Below are 17,845 nucleotides of genomic sequence, written 5' to 3'. Positions count from 1 at the left end.
GGTCCAACAGTGTTATCCACTGACCCAGCCAGCTGCCAATAATTTTAGAAAAAGTCTTCATCTATATGTAATTGAATTTAACAATTTATGAAACCTCTAATATGAGCAAGTCATCTTTATTCTGGGAAACAGGCATAGGATGAGGAAAAAGAAAATAGTTTCCAAACTAAAAGAATTTGCGTTTGTTTGTTTGTTTGTTTTAAGTATAGGCTCTCTATTTCCCAGATTATTTGTACTTCTAGTATATATAGGGCTAGTCAGCAACCTGGTCCTACCTTGATCTCCTATTAACACTGACTGCAGGACGGAAGCTGCAGGTAGATTATCTCTATGTAGATGCTTTATCTTCATGAACATGTTAAATCCCGTTTTAAATAGATCCCAAGGCCCGAAGATGCGTTGAATATCGCCAGCATCTGGTCACAACTGGTTCAGTATCTACTCTGCTTCAGCAGTGGCTTATAGGATGCCTGCAAAGGTAAAATGTTACAGCATAAGTGAAAGATATGTGTCCAATTGATCTAGTGGAATAACCATCCACAAATTAAAAATTTTTGGGGAGGTAGGGGAAGAGGGGAGGAAAAAGAAGGCAACAATTTCTCAAGCCAGATAGAAAGCAACCATTTTAGCTTCTATCATCTTGAAGAATAAAATATAATAGTTTAATACTGACGTGAAGGCAGTCTCAATCTTTGACAGCAGCCCTTGGTATCATGCTGATGGGGGCCTGAATGGATCTCTCTATCCAGTAATTTATTTACTGATTTTCCTAACCCTCCATTGACTCATTCATTATCTTTGTATAATTTAATGCAGCTATTCATTCTCTTCTACCTATAAATCTTTTTTCTACATATAAATCTCTCCTTCTTCTAAATCACTTTTTTTTACCTATATATCTCTTTTCTATTATGTATTGCTTTTTTTTCATATAAATCTCTTTTCTAACTATAAATTGCTTTTCTTCCTATAAATATCTTTTCTACCTATAAACTTTTCTACTATAAATCTATCTTTTCACTTATCTACCCATCATTATCTATTTAACTATGCATCAAGTGTATCCATTCCATTTATTTCTTTATCCTTTCTATCCCATCTATCTATCACCAGTTATCTATGTATCTAGTCTCTTAGTCTATTTGTCCACTCATCCATCCTTCTATTCACACTTCCTTCGCCCTTTGTTGTCAGGATCCAACTGGGTTATTTTGGAGAGAACATCACCTTTAAGTCAGAAAACCTTGAGTGTTCTCAGGCGTGTCACAATTGGCATAACACAATGAGGTCTCCATGGAGAAGGTAAGTAAAGCAAATTCTCATCAGATAAGGATAGTGCTCAGCCTGTATGTGGAGTTTTTTCTTTTAAAAATTGTTTTAGGAAAGCTTTTTTTTTTAATTTTTATTTTATTTTATAATTATAACATTTTTTTGACAGTACATATGCATGGGTAATTTTTTACAACATTATCCTTTGGACTTACTTCTATTCAGATTTTTTCCCTTCCTCCCCCAACCCCCTCCCCCAGATGGCAAGCAGTCTTATATATGTTAAATATATTACAGTATATTCTAGATACAATATATGTGTGTAGGACCGAATTTTTTGTTGCACATCAAGAATTGGATTCAGAAGGTAAAAATAACAGTTTACATTCATTTCCCAGTGTTCCTTTTCTGGATGTAGCTGGTTCTGTCCATCATTAATCAATTGGAATTGGATTAACTCTTCTCTATGTTGAAGAAATCCACTTCCATCAGCATACATCCTCATACAGTATCATTGTTGAAGTGTATTATGATCTTCTGGTTCTGCTCGTTTCACTCAGCATCAGTTGATGTAAGTCTCTCCAAGCCTCTCTGTATTTCTCCTGTTGGTCATTTCTTATAGAACAATAATATTCCATAACATTCATATCCCATAGTTTACCCAACCATTCTCCAATTGATGGACATCCATTCATCTTCCAGCTTCTAGCCACTATGAAAAGGGCTGCCACAAAGGTGCAGGTGTTTGAAATCAGGTGCTGATTCAAGTGTGATCCAACAGTGTTATCCACTGTACCAGCCAGCTGCCAATAATATTACTAAAGGTCTTCATCTATATGTAATTGAATTCAACAAGCATTTATGAAACCTCTAATATGAGCAAGTCATCTTGTTTCTGGGAACCAGGCATAGGATGATGAAAAAGAAAACCGTTTCTGAACTCAAAGAATCTGCTTTTGATTGTTTGTTTGTTTTTAAATGTAGGCTGTCTATTTCCCAGATTATTTGTACTTCTAGTATATATAGGGTTAGTCAGCAACCTGGCCCTACCTTGAACCCCTTATTAACACTGACTGCAGGAGGGAAGCTGAAGATAGATTATCTCTATATAGCTGCTTTACCTTCATGAGCATGCTAAATCCCGTTTTCTGTAGATCACTGAGGTCCAAAGACATGCCTTCAATATCACCAGCATCTGGACACAAGTGGTTCAGTATCTCCTCTGCTTTAGCAGTGGCTTATAGGATGCCTGAAAAGGTAAAACGTTACAGCATAAGTGAAAGATATGTGTCCATTTCATCTACTGGAATAACCATCCACAAACTGGAATTTTTTGCGGGTGGGGGAAGAGGGGAGGAAAGAGAAGTCGAATGTTTCCCAAGCCAGACAGAAAGCAACCATTTTAGCTTCTATAATATTGACGAATAAAATATAATAGTTTAATACTGACCTGAAGGCAGTATTAATCTTTGACAGGAGCACTTGGTATGATGCTGATGAGGGCCAGAAAGGATCTCTTTTTCCAGTAATTTATTTACTGATTTACCTAACCCTCCATTGACTCAATCATTATCTATATATATTTAATGCAGCTATTTATTCTCTTCTGCCTATAAACCCCTTTTCTACCTATAAATCTCTTTTCTACCTAAAAATCACTTTTTTTATCTAATAATCTGTTTTCTACTTTTAATCGCTTTAATTACTATAAATCTCTTTTCTACTTATAAATTGCTTTTCTTCCTATAAATCTCTTTTCTGCCTATAAATCGCTTTTCTACCTATAAATCTCTTTTCTGCCTATAAACTTTTCTAATATAAATCTATCTTTTCACTCATCTATCCATCATTATCTTTTTATCTGTGCATCAAGTGTATCTATTCAATCTATTTATCTTTACTATCTATCCCATCCATCCATCACCAGTTATCTATGTATCTAGTCTAATAGTCTATTTGTCCACTCATCCATTCTTCTATACACACATCCTACTCCCTTTGCTTTCAGGATCCAACTGGATTGTTGTGGCGCGATCATCACCTTTAAGTCAGAAAACCTTGGGTGTTCTCAGGCAGGTCACAATGAGCTAGAGCATGTCACAAAGGGCATCACACAATGAGGTCGACATGGAGAAGGTAAGCAAGGCAACTGCTCATCAGATGAAGATTTTGCTAGCGTATATAGATTTTCCCAGTAAGTATTTGACGTTGTTCTCCAGCTTCTCATTTTTTTTTTTTTTGTTTGTTTTGTTTGACTGATTCTTGGGTTCTCTGTGAATCATTCATTTCTATTTGTTCCATCCTGACTTTTAATGAGTTATTTTCTTCTTTCACAGTTTTTAGTTCTTTTTGTAAATGCCCAATTTCATTTTTAAATGAATTATTTTGCTCTATTGAATTTTTTTCCATTTCCCAATTTTTTTTGAGAATTATTTTTTTTCCAACTCAGAAATTCTATTTTGTTGAGATATTTTTATCTTTTCAAAATCAGAAATCCTATTTTCCTGTGATTTTTTAACCTTTTCTAATTCACAAATTTTGTTTCCCTGCATCTCCTGTGAATTCTTTATTTTTTCCAACTCCAGTTTCAGGACGTTGTTATTCTCTATCATAGCTTCCCTTTCCTTTCCCCATTTTTCTTCAAACTTTCTTGGCTTTTTAATAGTCTCTTCTAGGAGAGAGTTATGTGATGGGGGGCAGGAATCATTCCCCTTTAGGTTGTTATCTGCTGACTCTCTGCTGTTAACTTCCTCAGGGTTGGATACCCTCTCTTTCTCTGTGTAGAAGGAATCTATGGTTTTTCTGGGCTTTTTGCTCATACTTGAAAAATCTTTTGGAGTCTGTCCCTGGGATAGGAAATTAGTTATTTATTTCTTTACCAGGTTCCTCCCTGACCAGATGGATGAAGCGGCTCCTGAGCCTGAGCTAAGAGAGAACCCCCTCCCTGGGAGTGCCTCAGAGGTGACTAGCACTGCTGATGTCTTGAGGGCGCTGTGTTTTAGTGGCTTCCCTGAGGTTTGAGATTGAACAGTAAAGGCGACACAAAGCCCGGCCTATGCATCCTGGTAGGGCGTGGATGTCAGTAGCAGGTGACCTGAAAAGCCCCTGCGCTCAAACTGGAAGTGTCTGCCAGAAACCGCGGTCCCTAGTTCAAAGGTTCCGCTTCTCTGGGACTTCCAGAGCTGAGTTCCACACCCTCCAGCAGAGATAGGCACTATGTGTTACCTTGGGCCGTATCTGCCCACTTCTCAATCTCTTAACTAGTCTCAGGTGGGAGCTAGGGGCAATACCACCCAGTGCCGAGATCTGCTGAGTCACCCCTAAGATCTGGGAAGATCTAATCTATCTTTGAATTTTTAAAGTAGTTTAGATTTCTCCTTTGAACTGCTGTACTATAATCAGAGAAGAGCTAACAGCCTGTGCCAGATTCCTATATCTCAGTGGCTTCTCTGATCCCAGAGCCCTTCCCAGCGCGACCGGCTCAGTATGCTAGCACCCGGCCGTCTGTGCTGGCCTCTCTTCTTCCTCCCCTGGGAACTGAGCTTTTCTGTTGAAACTCCAGATTCTCTTCAGCTGGTAAGTCATGCTTCCAGTCCTTGTGGTATCTATCAGTCCAATGCTATTTCTGAGGCTGATTTATCTAATTGGTTTTGAGGGAGTAAGGACATTCACAGAATCCTGTGTTTCTTCTCCGCCATCTTGGCTCTGCCTTTTTTTTTTTTTTTCTTTTTTTAAGAGTTAATATGTTTAGCTATAGGTTAGAAGATTGGTGTATGGAAATATACACACACATATATGCACACACATACACAAATATGTAATGAACACTTAGAGGTAACATGATAGTATAAACAGGATCTGTTTGAATCTTGTTTCTGCCTTTTACAATCTGTATGCGCTGGGACAATATACTAAATATACTAAACCACCCTGAGTCTCAGTAACTTTCTCTGTAAAATATGGTAGCAGAAACCCTGAAATATTCCTGCCAGCTCTAAATCCACGATGCTGTGACTCTACTTGAAAAGAAATAGTTCTCAGAGGCTTATTCTCTGTGGAGCAAAAATGATTGTACCATTCCCATTTTACAGATGAAGAAATTGAGGCAAACACAGATTAAGTGACTTGCCCAGAGTCCTACAGCTGGTGTTTGAAATCAGTTTCTAATTCAAGTGAGGTCCAACAGTGTTATCCACTGTACCAGCCAGCTGCCAGTAATTTTAGACAAAGTCTGCATCTATATATAATTGAATTCAACAAGCATTTATGGAACCTCTAATATGAGCAAGTCATCTTGTTTCTGGGAACCAGGCATAGTATGATGAAAAACAAAACAGTTTCTGAACTCAAAGAATCTGCTTTTGATTGTTTGTTTGTTTTTAAAGGTAGGCTCTCTATTTCCCATATTATTTGTACTTCTAGTACATATAGGGTTAGTCAGCAACCTGGCCCTACCTTGAACTCCATATTAACACTGACTGCAGGAGGGAAGCTGTAGATAGATTATCTCTATGTAGCTGCTTTAACTTAATGAACATTCTAAATCTTATTTTAAGTAGATCCCGAGGCCCGAACTTGTATTTAATAGGGCCAGAATCTGTTCACAACTGGTTCAGTATCTCCTCTGCTTCAGCAGTGGCTTATAGGATGCCTGAAAAGGTAAAATGTTACAGCATAAGTGAAAGATATGTGTCCAATTGATCTACTGGAATAACCATCCACAAACTGCAATTTTGCGGGGGGATGGGAGAAAAGGGGAGAAAGAGAAGTCAAATATTTCCCAAGCAAGATAGAAAGCAACCATTTTAGCTTCTATAATATTGAAGGATTAAATATAATACTTTAATACTGACGTGAAGCCAGTCTCAATCTTTGACAGCAGCCCTGGATATGATGCTGATGAGGGCCAGAAAGGATCTCTCTATCCAGTAATTTATTTACAGATTTATCTAACCCTCCATTGACTCATTCATTATCTATGTATAATTTAATCCAAATATTCATTCTCTTCTGCCTATAAATCTCTTTTCTAACTATAAATCACTTTTCTACTTATAAATCCCCTTTTTTATCTGAAAATCTCTTTTCTACTTATAAATCACTTTAATTACTATAAATCTCTTTTCTACCTATAAATTGTTTTTCTTCCTATAAATCTCTTTTCAACCTAGAAATCACTTTTCTTCCTATAAATCACTTTTCTACCTATAAATATTTCTCCGGAAAATTATCTTTTCACTTATCTATCCATCATTATCTTTTTAACTATGCATCAAGTATATCTATTCAATCTATTTGTTTATCCTATCTATCCCATCCATCCATCACCAGTTATCTATGTATCTAGTCTATTAGTCTATTTGTCCACTCATCCATTCTTCTATTCACATACTACTCCCTTTGCTGTCAGGATCCAACTGGGTTGTTGTGGCGACATCATTACCTTTAAGTCAGAAAAGCTTGGGTGTTCTCCGGTGTGTCACAAGGAGCATCACACAATGAGGTCTCCATGGCCAAGGTAAGCAAGGCAACTGCTCATCAGATGAGGATTGTGCTCAGGCTTTATGCGGTGGTTTTCTTTTAAAAATATTTTTTAGGAACACTTTTTTGTTTAGAAAACATATGAAGGGGCAAGTTTTCAACACTGAGCCTTGTGAAACCTCCTGTTCCAACATTCCCCCTCCTTCCTTCCACCTCCTTGCCTGGGTGACCAGTAATTACATGTTAAATATGTGAAAATATATGATAAATCCAATGTATATAAAAATATTTATACAATTATCTTGCTTATGCAGATATTTTCTTCCTACTTTTTTTGGTTCACATCATTTTCCGCAATAATATGTAAACTTTGAGGGAAAGACCATTTTGTTTTATCTTTAGGTCTCCATGGTCTAGTGTAATATATGAGCCCTAGTAAGTATGTAATATATGTTTGCTCCTTGTTTAATTATGCTTTCTGATTGAGTAGTCTAAGGAAGATGGATGAGGTGGGCTACTAAATGAATGATACGGTCACAAAAGACACAGGGACCAGAATCTGGGGACATGAGTAAAAGCAGCCAGCGGGAAAGGGAGCTAAGCCCACATACTGCTCTTGGGATGGAGCCTAGGGTTTGGCTGAAAAGCAGAAGGACCTAGGGCCACGGTTAACAACCCAGACAGCTTCATCAGGTACCTTTCATCATATAGAATTTGGAAAACACCCCGTTGAGCGCTGCAGATCTAGAATCCCCTTGTTAATTAGGCCAGGGTTGTCTGTACAAGACAAGATCTATTTCAATCTAGCCTCTATTTTGCTGACCTGTTGCCTCAGTTTCTTTAACTGAGAGTGTGGATAATAGCACCTACCTCCCAGCGTTGTTGATGAGAGAATATATGTATAGTGCTTAGCACAGTGCTTGGTACATAGGAGTTTAATAAATGCGAAATATTGGTAAATTGGAAGTTATTCGAAGTGGAAAAATGGCAGAGCTACCATGGAAAAACTCCAACAGTTCTTGCCCTCAAGGAGGTGGTTTTCTGTAGATGAGACCCTCCAAGCCCAAGCCCAGAAGTGGATAGCCCAAGATGGAGGATGAGAAGGTGCTGTCAGAGAGCAATCCAGACCTTCTCTTTCACCCCCTGGGAGGATTCCCAAGGCCAAACTAAGCACTAGCTCTGGAAGCTGGCTTGACGGGCTTGTCCAGGGCCTTCTGGGGCCCTTCAGCCAATTAAGGCTGCATTCTGCTTGGGTGTTAGTTTGGTATTTCTTTGCCAGGGCCTGTACATCAATTCACAAGAGGTATTGTTCCAGCTTTATCATTCAGTGCAAACATCTTTTGTGGCTAACCTGAGATTTGCCACTATCTATGGAATCAAATCAGAAGGGGTTTTCCCATCTCCAATCTTGCCGGTTCCAGAGCACCCATTTGCTTTTCTAGCACTCTTCCTATCCCCCTTCTTCATCCAGGGGATTTAGGTTCCCACCTTCTGAAGAAAGTTTAGATTTTCAGTAACAGAAGCTTTACATTTCAGTCATATGGAGTATAATGAGCACAAGTCAGGCAGAAGAAACTTCAAAGTGGGAATGGGGAGCTCTAGCACAAGCCTGTGGGGACACCAATTATTTTCTGGCTCAGCCTTCCCCTGGAGCTGAGGAGAAGCACCTGGATGCAAATCTCTAAGCCAGTCAGTCCCTTGTCATTCTGAATTGCCCTCCAGGTGTGGAATGGCTGCTCTGCTCCTCCAGGAAGATCCAAAAGACTTCAGCAGGGCCAGTTCCTAGCTCCTCTGGGACTTCTCTGGCTACAACACAACAGCCCTGCTGCTTGTTAACCCCCAATAGCTCTTTGCTCCCAGACTTTCAGACGGTCCCCAGCCTCTGATGGCAAAGGTCCTGGTTACAGTTGTTTCACAATCTCAAAGAAGAACAAATCTGCCTCCCTCTCTTATTCCCAAACCCACATAGGATAGCCAGCTTTACCCATCAGCAGTATGGCTAGCTGCAAATAAGGGAAAAATGTAATTTACCCAATAAGTTTGCCAACAAGTATTTCTTTAGATTAACGAGCTGGCAAATCTAATCACCAGATAGCACAGAAGAAACTGGGAAATATCACTAATCATGTGGGAGCTGAAAGAATGACAACTTGACACTTTTGGAAACAGAAATTTTTTTTTTTAAACCCCATCAAACTCAGCAACATCATCTCTCCCCTTCCCCCCCACCAGTACAATAAACTCCAAAGTATAGATCAAAACTCCCCAACTACAATCTAAATCCCGTTTGAAGTAGATCACCGAGGCCCAAAAACATGTGTTGAATATCTCCAGAATCTGGTCACTCTGGGTTCAATATCTCCTTTGCTTCAGTATTGGCTTATAGGTTGCCTGAAAAGGTAAAATGTTACAGCATAAGTGAAAGATATGTGTCCATTTGATATACTGGAAAAACCATCCACAAACTGCAATATTTGGGGGGGGTGTATGTATATTTTAATCCAGCTATTCATTCTCTTCTGCCTATAAATCTCTTTTCTACCTATATATCTCTTTTCTACTTATAAATCCTTTTTTTTATCTGAAAATCTCTTTTCTAATATAAATCCCTTTAATTATTATAAATCTCTTTTCTACCTATAAATTGCTTTTATTCCTATAAATCTCTTTTCTACCTATAAATCGCTTTTCTTGCTGTAAAGCTCTTTGCTACCTATATATCACTTTTCTTCCTATAACTCACTTTCTACCTATAAACATTTCTACTACAAATCTATCTTTTCACTTATCTATCCATCATTATCTTTTTAACTATGCATCAAGTGTATCTATTCAATCTATTTGTGTATCCTATCTATCCCATCCATCCATCACCAGTTATCTATGTATCTAGCCTATTAATTTGTCCACTCATCCATTCTTCTATTCACATACTACTCCCTTTTCTGTCAGGATCCAACTCGGTTATTGTGGCGAGATCATCACCTTTAAGTCAGAAAAGCTTGGGTGTTTTCCGGCGTGTCACAATGAGCATCACACAATGAGGTCTCCATGGCCAAGGTAAGCAAGGAAACTGCTCATCAGATGAGGATTGTGCCAGGCTTTATGGGGAGGTTTTCTTTTAAAAATATTTTTAGGAAACCTTTTTATTTTAGAAAACATATGAAGGGGCAAGTTATCAACTTTGAGCCTTGTGAAACCTCCTGTTCCAACATTCCCCCTCCTTCCTTCCACCTCCTTCCCTAGATAACCTGTAATTACATGTTAAATATGTGAAAATATATGATAAATCTAATGTATATAAAAATATTTATGCAATTATCTTGCTTATGCAGATATTTTCTTCCTACTTTCTTTTTGTTGACATCATTTTCTGCAATAATATATAAACTTTGAGGGCAAGACCATTTTGTTTTTATCTTTATGTCTCCAGGGTGTAGTGTAACATATGACACATAGCAAGTCTGTAATATATGTTTGGTCCTTGTTTATTTGTGCTTTGCTGATGGAGTATTCTAAGGCTGATGGATGAGGTAGGCTACCAAATGAATGGTACGGTCACAACAGACACAGGGACCAGAATCTAGGGACATGAGTAGAAGCAGCCAGCGGGAAAGGGAGCTAAGCCCACATATTGCTCTTGGGATGGAGCCTAGGGCCACGGTTAAGTCCCCGGACTTCTTCATCAGGTACCTTTCGTCTTGGAAAATTTGGAAAATTCCCCTTTGAACAATGCAGATCTTGGATCCCTTTGTTAATTAGGCCAGGGTTGTCTGTATAAGACACGTCCAATCTTATGCCAAGGTTATCATGTTAGATCCATAGGATAGTAAGTCTGGAAGAGGTCACAAGCAACATGCCCTGAGAACAACATCTGCTTAATACACCAACAAATCAAATGTTGCAACAACTGGGGGAAGAGATTGAAGCTCACTTTAAAGAGAATTTGCTTTAAGAAATTGTAGAAATTTAAGAAATTTAAGAAATTAAAGCATTTGCTTTAAGAAATTGTAGGGTAAATACCCTTTTCAATGAAATCAAACGATGTGTTCCAATCGTCAGGCAGCCGAGTCCCCTGAATAAATCCAACCAATTTAAATCAAGGGCTAAGAACAGGCCAGGATGTCTCCCTTTTAGGGAGAGTGAATTGAAGGGGAGTAGGTCTGGGGCTGATTGATTTTCAAAAAGAATTGTAATAATGAATGTCGAAAACTATCTTTATCTGTATTTGGAAAAAAATAAAATACTATTGAGAAAAAAACATATTTTAAAACTGTATTTCAGTAAGACTGATTCCCTTGTTATCCTGGTCCTTTATTTTAAGCATTTAAAAACGACTATTCCTAGAAGAGGCAGTCACCAGACTGTCAAAAAAGTCCATGATCCAAAAAAGTTAAGAAAGAAAGGATGTTAAAAAGAAGACAGGACTCGACTTTAGACTCTGTCTACTACTGTGTGCCTGTAGTTGTCTATATTTGAAACAAAAATTGTTAGTATTAAAAATGAAAAGGGAGAACTCACCACTAATGAAGAGGAAATTAGAACAATAGTTAGGAGCTACTTTGCTCAACTTTATGCCAATTAATTCGATAACTTAAAAGAAATGGAAAAATACCTTCAAAAATAAGCTTGCCCAGATTAACAGAGGAAGAAGTAAATAGTCTAAATAGTCCCATTTCAGAAACAGCAATAGAAGAAGCTATTAACCAACTACTAAGAAAAAATAATCCCCAGGACCAGATGGATTTACATGTGAATTCTACCAAAAATTTAAAGAACAATTAACTCCAATGCTGTATAAACTATTTGAAAAAATAGGGATTGAAGGAGTCCTACCAAATTCCTTTTATGACACAGACATGGTACTGATACCTAAACCAGGTAGGCTGAAAACAGAGAAACAAAATTATAGACCAATCTCCCTAATGATGATAAAATTTTAAATAAAATATTATCAAAAAGACTACAGAAAACCATCCCCAGGATAATAAACTATGGCCAAGTGGGATTTATACCAGGAATGAAGGGCTGGTTCAATATTAGGAAAACTATTTGTATAATCAACTATATCAATAACCAAATTAACAGACACCATATGATCATCTCAATAGATGAAGAAAAAGCATTTCATAAAATACAACATCCATTCCTACTAAAAACGCTTGAGAGTATAGCAATAAATGGACTATTCCTTAAAATAATGATTATATATTTAAAACTGTCAGTAAACATCATTATGTAATGGTGATACACCGGAACCTGAGTAAGATAAGGAGTGAAACAACGGTTGCTCACTATCACCATTACTATTCAATATTGTATTAGAAATGCTAGCCTGGGCAATAAGAGCCCAGAGAGATTCAAGGAATTAGAGTAGGTAAACTGGAAATCAAACTATCACTTTTTGCAGATGACATGATGGTATACTTAGAGAACCCCAAAGACTCTGCTAAAAAGCTATTAGAATAAATTCAGAACTTGAGCAAAGTTTCAAGATACAAAATAAATCCACCTAAATCCGTAGCATTTTTATACATTACCAACACAATCCATCAGCAGGAGATACAAAGAGAAATCCCTTTCCAAACAAATGTTGAGAGTATAAAATATTTGGGAATCCATCTACCAAAGAATAGTCAGGAATTATATGAGAAAAATTACAAAACACTTGCCACAAAAATAAAGTCAGATTTACATAATGGGAAAGACATTCAGTGCTCTTGGATAAGCAGAGCGAATATTATCAAGATGACAATACTCTCTAAATTAATCTATTTATTTAGTGCTACACCAATCAGAAACTATTTTAATGACCTAGAAAAAACAACAACAGAATTCATATGGAAAAACAAAAGTTCGAGAATTTCAAGGGAAGGAATGAAAAAAAAATGAAGGGTGTCTAGCTGTCTACCTGTACCTGATCTAGAACTATATTTCAAAGCAACAGTCACCAAAACCATTTGGTATTGCTTTTAAGAAATAGACTAGTTGTTCAGTGGAGTAGGATAATTTCACAGGGCAAGATAGTGAATCAAAATAGCAATCTAGTGTTTGACAAACCCAAAGATCCTAACTTTTGGCATAAGAATTCATTATTTTACAAACACTGCTGAATAAAGTGGAAATTAGTGAGGCAGAAACTAGGTATGGACCCACACTTAACACCATATACTAAGATAAGATCAAAATGGGTCCATGATTTAGGCATAAAGAACAAGATCATAAATAAATTAGAGGAACATAGGATTGTTTACCTCTCAGACTTGTGGAGGAGGAAGGATTATGTGACCAAAAGAAACCAAGAGGCCATTATTGATCACAAAATAGAAAATTTAGATTACATCAAATTAAAAAGTTTCCCCAAAGGGAGGAGACTAATTCAAACAAGATGAGAAGGAAAGTAACAAATTGGGAAAACATTTTTACAGTTAAAGGTTCTGCTAAAGGCCGCATCTCCAAGATATAAAGAGAATTGACGCTAATTTATAAGTAATCAAGCCATTCTCAAATTGAAAAATCTTGAAAAGATATGAACAGACAATTTTCAGATGATGAAATTAAAACTATTTCCACTCACAAGTTCCAAATCACAAGTGTGAGATACCACTACACACCTGTCACATTCATTAAGATGACAGGAAAAATTAATGATGAATGCTGGAGGGGCTGTGAGAAAATTGGGAAAATGATGCATTGTTGGTGGAGTTGTGAAAGAATCCAACCATTCTGGAGAGCAATCTGGAATTATGCCCCAAAAGTTAACAAAATCTGCAAATCCATTGACCCAGCAGTGCTACTACTGGGCTTATATCCCAAGGAAATACTAAAGAAGGGAAAAGGACCTGTATGTGCCAAAATGTTTGTGGCAGCACTTTTTGTAGTGGCTAGAAACTGGAAAATGAACGGATGTCCATCAATTGGAGAATGGTTGGGTAAATTATGGTATAAGAATGTTATGGAATATTGTTGTTCTCTGAGAAATGACTAACAGGAGGAAAACAGAGAGGCTTGGAGAGACTTACATCAACTGATTCAGAGTTAAACGAGCAGAACTAGGAGATCTTTATACACTTCAACAATGATACTGTATGAGGATGTATTCTAATGGAAGTGTGTATCTTCAATATGGAGAAGAGCTAATCCAATTCCAATTCAGCAATGATGGACAGAATCAGCTACACCCAGAACCTGAACACTGGGATATGTAAACTATGAGCATTTTTTTTTTTTTGATTGTTTGTTTATTTTTCTTCACATTTTATTTTTACCTTCTGAATACAATTCTTCCTTTGCAATAACAACAACAATAAAATTTGGTTCTGCACATATATATTGTAACAAGAATATACTATAAGATATTTAATATATATGGGAATGCCTGCCCTCTATTGGAGGGCATGGAGGGAAGTAGGGGAATAATTCAGAACAGAAAGGAGTAGAAGGGATAATGTTGTAAAGAAAAATTACCCATGCATATGTACTGTCAAAAAATGTTATAATTAAAAATCAATAAAAAATAATAATAACTTGCTGGCATTTGTACTATTTTAAAATTATTATATCATTTGACTCTCACAACAACTTAGGCAATAGGGATTATTGTAAACAACGTTTCACTATTCAGAAAACTGGGGGCAGATGTAAAATGACTTATTTAATTTCAAACATATAGTAAGTTTTGGAAGGTAAATTAGACTCTAAGTCTTCCTGCCTTGAAGCCCCTGCCCTCTATCAGCTGTACCATCTCACTTTCACCTTTTCTGGTGTTGTAATGGTTAAGTTGTCTGCTCCTAGAAGGACAAGAAATTAGTCATGGCACTAGGAAAACTTAACAGTACTCCTAGAAGGAGTAATAATACTAATAGAAGTAAGAGTAGCAATAGTAGTAGTAGTAGTAGTAGTAGTAGTAGTAGTAGTAGTAGTAGTAGTAGTAGTTTTAGTAATAGTAGTAATTATAGTAATAGTAGTGAGAAAGGAGTAGTGGTACTAGTAGGAGATGGAGGAGTAGACGAAGTACGAGTAGTATGAGTAGTAACAGTAATAGGAGGAGGAATAATAGTAGTGATAAATGTAGTAGGAAGAGTAGTAATGATAAAAGTAATAGTAATGGTAGTAGTACTAATAATAGTAGCAATAGGAATAATAGTAGTAGAAGTAGTAGTAACAGCAATAGTAATAATAATAGGAATGGGAGTTACACTTAGTAGTAGGTGTAGGAGTTGTAGTAGTAATAGTAATAGTAAAAGTGGTAGTAGAAATAATAGTAGTGGTAGTAAGAGGAGTATTAATAGGAATAGGATCAGTGATAATAGTAGTAGCAGGAGGAAGAGATCTAGAAGGAAAAATAACAGTAATAAGAGTGGGAGTAATTGTAGTAGTTGGTGGAAGAGTAATAGTAGTAATCGTAGGAGTAATATTAATAGGAGTAGGAAGAGGAGTAATAGTAGAAGTAGTAGTAATAATAATAGGGGTAAGAGTATGAATAATAATAGTAGTAGTAAGAGTAGTATCTGACATTTACACAGTGCTTCACCATCTCCCAAGTTCTATAGATAATCTCTTCTGAAGCTACCCCTAAGGCTCAGAACAAGTCTTGTGGGAACAGCCAGACTCTCCCATCCTTGGGCCAGGGAGACGCATGTCCTGTTATTTCGGGTTCGGTACCTGTGTTCCAGGCTTCAGGGAAGAAACGAGATATTTCAACATTTTGGCTTCTGATATTGTCACCCCACCAACCACAAAGAGGATCTGGAGTGGATTGTCACCGGGAGGACGGCGGCTCACCTGTAATAGTCACCACAACAAGGACGGGGTCAGCCCTCAGACAAGAATGCCAGGTTAATGTTGCTACAAATGAACTATATAATATCCAAGAGAATATATGTGACTCATTAATGATCAAATACAGATCTTACATTAGGAGGCAATGTTCCTAGATTTTCAGCTGTGGAATCACAATTTTAGAACTGGAAATGTAGTTTCCTAGTGGTCATGGAGCTCAAGTCTCTCATTTAACATGTGAGGAAACTGAGGCTCAGGGAGTTTAAAGTGATAATAAAAAGTCATGAAGGTAAGAAATAAACAGCAGAGCATAATACCACTTGTTTAATGTTACTTTATTAAAGTGTCTTTTCCCTACCCCATCCCACCACTTCTTTTTTTTTTTTAAGAGTTAATATATTTAGCTATAGGTTAGAAGATTGGAGTATGGAAATATACACACACATATATGCACAAACATACACACATATATAATGAACACTTAGAGGTAGCATGATAATACTATCAAACAGGATCTGTTTGAATCTTGTCTCTGCCATTTACAACTTGTATGCACTTGAACAATATATTATCTATACTAAACCTCCTTGAGTCTCAGTGACTTTCTCTGTAAAATATGGAAGCAGAAACCCTGAAATATTCCTGCCAGCTCAAAATCCACGATGCTGTGACTCTACTTGAAAACAAATAGTTCTCAGAGGCTTATTCTCTGTGGAGCAAACATGATTGTATCATTCCCATTTTACAGAGGAGGAAATTGAGGCAAACACAGATTAAGTGACTTGCCCAGAGTCCTACAGCTGGTGTTTGAAATCACTTGCTGATTCAAGGGAGGTCCAACAGTGTTATCCACTGAACCAGCCAGCTGCCAATAATTTTAGAAAAAGTCTTCATCTATATGTAATTGAATTCAACAAGCATTTATGAAACCTCTAATATGAGCAAGTCATCTTTTTTTCTGGGAAACAGGCATAGGATGAGGAAAAAGAAAATAGTTTCCGAACTAAAAGAATTTGCCTTTGTTTGTTTGTTTGTTTTAAATGTAGGCTCTCTATTTCCCAGATTATTTGTACTTCTAGTATATATAGGGCTAGTCAGCAACCTGGTCCTACCTTGATCTCCTATTAACACTGACTGCAGGAGGGAAGCTGCAGGTAGATTATCTCTATGTAGATGCTTTACCTTCAAGAACATGTTAAATCCCGTTTGAAGTAGATCCCAAGGCCTGAAGATGCGTTGAATATCGCCAGCATCTGGTCACAACTGGTTCAGTATCTCCTCTGCTTCAGCAGTGGCTTATAGGATGCCTGCAAAGGTAAAATGTTATAGCATAAGTGAAAGATATGTGTTCAATTGATCTACTGGAATAACCATCCACAAATTAAAATTTTGGGGGGAGGCAGGGGAAGAGGGGAGGAAAGAGAAGTCAACAATTTCCCAAGCCAGATAGAAAGAAACCATTTTAGCTTCTATAATCTTGAAGAATAAAATATAATAGTTTAATACTGACGTGAAGGCAGTCTCAATCTTTGACAGCAGCCCTTGGTATCATGCTGATGAGGGCCTGAATGGATCTCTCTATCCAGTAATTTATTTACTGATTTACCTAACCCTCCATTGACTCATTCATTATCTATGTATAATTTAATGCAGGAATTCATTCTCTTCTGCCTATAAACCTCTTTTCTACTTATAAATCTCTTTTCTTCTTCTAAATCACTTTTTTTTAACCTATATATCTCTTTTCTACTTATGTATCGCTTTTTTTTCATATAAACCTCTTTTCTAACTATAAATCGCTTTTCTTCCTATAAATATCTTTTCTACCTATAAACTTTTCTACTATAAATCTATCTTTTCACTTATCTACCCATCATTATCTATTTAACTATGCATCAAGTGTATCCATTTGATTTTTTTGTTTATCCTTTCTATCCCATCTATCTATCACCAGTTATCTATGTATCCAGTCTATTAGTCTATTTGTCCACTCATCCATCCTTCTATTCACACTTCCTTTGCCCTTTGCTGTCAGGATCCAGCTGGGTTATTGGGGAGAGAATATCACCTTTAAGTCAGAAAACCTTGGGTGTTCTCAGGCGTGTCACAATGGGCATGACACAATGAGGTCTCCATGGAGAAGGTAAGCAAAGCAAATGCTCATCAGATGAGGATAGTGCTCAGCCTGTATGTGGAGTTTTTTCTTTTAAAAATTTGTTTTAGGAAAGCTTTTTGTTTACAAAACATATGAAGGGGTAAGTTTTTAACACTGACCCTTGCAAAACCTTCTCTTCCAACTTTTCCCCTCCTTCCT

The 17,845-nt window shown here is 37.1% G+C and overlaps 1 long non-coding RNA gene across 2 annotated transcripts; it reads right to left on the bottom strand.

Annotated features, from left to right (window-relative positions):
- Positions 1–9,028: 9,028 nt before the first annotated feature.
- On the bottom strand, positions 9,029–17,558 carry LOC141560934 (uncharacterized). Of its 2 annotated transcripts, none has more exons than XR_012487906.1 (4): positions 17,042–17,558; positions 16,644–16,838; positions 15,415–15,534; positions 9,029–9,141 (listed from the first exon to the last, which is right to left on the bottom strand). It is a non-coding gene; the product is annotated as an uncharacterized LOC141560934 (long non-coding RNA). The 2 variants fall into 2 exon arrangements; XR_012487905.1 differs by having other exon boundaries at positions 16,714–16,838; positions 17,042–17,554.
- Positions 17,559–17,845: the final 287 nt, after the last annotated feature.

This window comes from Sminthopsis crassicaudata, chromosome 3 (genome assembly GCF_048593235.1).
Source record: "Sminthopsis crassicaudata isolate SCR6 chromosome 3, ASM4859323v1, whole genome shotgun sequence".
In the NCBI taxonomy this organism is placed as follows: Eukaryota; Metazoa; Chordata; class Mammalia; order Dasyuromorphia; family Dasyuridae; genus Sminthopsis; species Sminthopsis crassicaudata.
Note: the sequence above shows the minus strand (reverse complement) of the source record. Positions and strands in the feature narration are given on the sequence as shown.